Source organism: Salvelinus sp. IW2-2015, unplaced genomic scaffold (assembly GCF_002910315.2).
Source record: "Salvelinus sp. IW2-2015 unplaced genomic scaffold, ASM291031v2 Un_scaffold5127, whole genome shotgun sequence".
In the NCBI taxonomy this organism is placed as follows: Eukaryota; Metazoa; Chordata; class Actinopteri; order Salmoniformes; family Salmonidae; genus Salvelinus; species Salvelinus sp. IW2-2015.
Window position 1 is genome coordinate 20,128 of NW_019946393.1, and position 3,146 is coordinate 23,273.

General features: G+C 38.7%; 1 long non-coding RNA gene across 2 annotated transcripts; it reads right to left on the bottom strand.

The window, feature by feature from the left end:
* Positions 1 to 426: 426 nt before the first annotated feature.
* LOC139026567 (uncharacterized) lies at positions 427 to 1,580 on the bottom strand. Of its 2 annotated transcripts, none has more exons than XR_011478398.1 (3): positions 1,090 to 1,580; positions 893 to 956; positions 427 to 539 (listed from the first exon to the last, which is right to left on the bottom strand). It is a non-coding gene; the product is annotated as an uncharacterized lncRNA (long non-coding RNA). The 2 variants fall into 2 exon arrangements; XR_011478397.1 differs by lacking the exon at positions 427 to 539 and adding an exon at positions 699 to 761.
* Positions 1,581 to 3,146: the final 1,566 nt, after the last annotated feature.

Consider the following 3,146-nt stretch of genomic DNA (forward strand, 5'->3'; position numbering starts at 1 on the left):
TGTCCTTCGTCTGCTCTGTCCTTAATGTCAGAGGTGGTTTTTGGAGCCCTTCTTCCCTGTTTTATATGAATTAATTTTGGATGGATGAATGAAAATTACCAAGTGAAAGGAAAGTCTTAGAAAGATTCTCACCTGATCCACATGAAGCCGGAGACACGAGGATGAGAACCAGAACAACCACTGTGATTTCTACAGCTACAGTCATAACTGATGTTTGTTTCCCTAAAGAAAAATGTGGATGAAATTACTACATAGATGTTCTAATAAATTTAAAACAAGAAAATACATTATTGCTATAAGCCTAGAAATACAATGCTTAGAATGTTTCTCGCTGAGCTTTAAGTGTAATGATTTGAGAAAATAATGAGCTTGAAAATGTGTATTTTTTATGTAAAGGAGACCTTGTCTGATTAAACTGTACCTGTTATAATAATCATCAGAGCTGTAGAGTTCTTAGATGTCAATTTATTCCAGGCCTCACATGGGTAAACCACCAAGAACAAGGGTTTTACTATGAGACTGACATGCTGACATTGATTCTGCAAAACAAACCACCAAGAACAAAGCTGAATTGTAATGTAAAAGGTAATATCAAGTGTACTTCCAGAGTGAAGAGAGGAGTTTGGTAGGATACATTATACTGGCTGTGTGTGACAGAAGAGTGTGAGTTCTGTGGTTGACACCAACTAGATGTACTGAGATGGTGATGCAGATCTGTCTTCCTGTTCCCATGATGCCTTTTCCTGACAACCAACACGTCACTAAAGTGCATATAAAAAATATGTACACGTTTTTGGATCACACCTATTCCTATTAAAATAATAATTTGACCACACGAATAGGCCTGTGGTTTCTCTGTGCGTTCTCAGTCAGCTGATTCCAACAGACTCACCTGTCCATTCTCTGCTGTGTCTACCCTGTCTCTTGTGTCAGAGGTAGATATGGACGGTTTCTTCCTATTTTGTAAATAAAGGAATTAATAAACAAATTACTGGATGAATGAATTAATCAATTAAAATCAAGTTCAATATTTAGATTAATGATTTAAAAACAGAATGTAAAAAAAAAAGGTACATTCTTCTCACTCACCTGAACCACATGAGTCCAGAGAGACAGAGGATGAGAACCAGAACCACCACTATGATTGCTACAGCTGCTTCCTTCAAAGATGATTGTTCCCCCACAGACAATACAGGAGAGTGGAGATTATTGTAGCCTTCTACTGTACAGGAGTATCTGCCTGCTGACTGGGTCTAGGATCAGGTAGTTATCTTGGGTGTTTGGGTTGGTGAGAAGTTGTCCGTTCTTGTACCAGATGTATGTGGGGTCGTCAGTTAGAGTACAGGTGGTCAGTGTCAGAATCCCTTTCTCTGTGGCAGGAGTCACCTTCACCTGCAGACCTGAAATTAGGTGTAGAAACATCACTTTGTCAGTACTCTGTGCCATAGACCAATACTCCATATCTTAAACTGTTTGTGTAATATTACCTGTAGATATTATATATTATCTGTAAATATTATATATTACCTTTAGATATTATATATTACCTGTAGACATGATATATTACCTGTAGATATATATTACCTGTAGATATTATATATTACCTGTATTAGTAGTTGTAGTAATAGAAGAGGTAGATATGATATATTACCTGTGACAGTCAGAGTTGTTCCCCCATTCTGCATACTGTGTTTTAAATCTGAACTTGTACTCAGCTGAATCTCTCTCAGGTCTGTGATTCTCAGGGTGCAGTCTTTCTCTTTAGTCCCAAGGTACTCAGCACGACCTGCATACTCTGGACCGAGCTCAGGATTTTAGGCGCCTCATTATATTTCTCTTGTATATACCAGTTTGGTTCTGAGACTACATGATTACTTGGATGTTGATATGTGCAGGGCAGTTCCAGTGTTGAGCCCTTCATAGCACAGATACAACAATTTCTAAGATTTTACTGAGTTACAGTTCATACAAAAAACACCTGTCAATTGTTATAAATGAATTAGGTCCTAATCTATGGATTTCACATGACTGGGAATACTGATATGCATCTGTTGGTTACAGATACTTTAAAAAAAGGTAGTCAGTATCTGGTGTGACCCCCATTTGCCTCATGCAGTGAGACATCTCCTTCACGTAAGATAAAGGATTTCATGTATTTTTGTATTGAATACATGTGTCATGGAAATGAACACCAGGGACTCAAAGTAAAACTTAAATGAATAATAATTTTTTTAATCAGGAAGCTGGAGAGTTCCAACAAACTTAAAATACCATAGTACGGTCGGGAGCTCTTTCGGGGCAGTCCCGTTAGTTCTCTTATATACTGCTTACACAGACAAGTTATATTTGCATGATTTACATTATTCATAATTAATTCACCACTGACGTTTGGTTCCTGCATGTGATGCGGACAGAGCGTCGTTGTAAAGGATTCCACAAACTCCAGGTATCCCCCTGACTAACACACCGCGAATACACAGAGGATGAGAACCTTATCAGCTGTGATCGAGTGCTGGGAAAGAGTTTGCCTCTGATTCAGAGACCCTGACTATCACACCATAGCAATACACACCATGGAGAGAAACCTTACTCGCTGTCTCTATGTGGACTAAGAGCTTTGTTTTCAGGTCCGGGCCATCAACTGAAAAAATCACCACCTGGATGGCATCCAAATGTGTCGTTTTTTATCATCCTCCTCTCCTGCACAGTTTTCAGATCCTCTAAATGAAGTTTTCAGTAGAAATACATATTGGAGAACACGCTCATCCCATACTCCCATTCTCTAACAGTACCTAAGTCCCTGATTACCATCAGGTAGAATCTGTTGGTAGCATAATATGCCAGCTCTGACGATCCATATGTATTCAAGTGTCTTTGGTGGGAGTAGAAGTTCTGTATCTTATTCAATTAATTCCGTATTGTCCATTAATAATGTAGAATAATGTTCAACAATTGTAGGTTCATATTAATGTGTGGGGGAAATGTTGTCCTGAAGAGAGAGCTTGAATTGTACATCTTGTCTCATACAATTATTGGTTCCTTTAGGTGCGGGTAGAGAATGTGAGGGTGGAGATGGTCATGACCCCTCAGAGACCTTTTTAGCAGGATATGTTCTAGTAAGTTAAGGATAGGACGACGTAACCAAG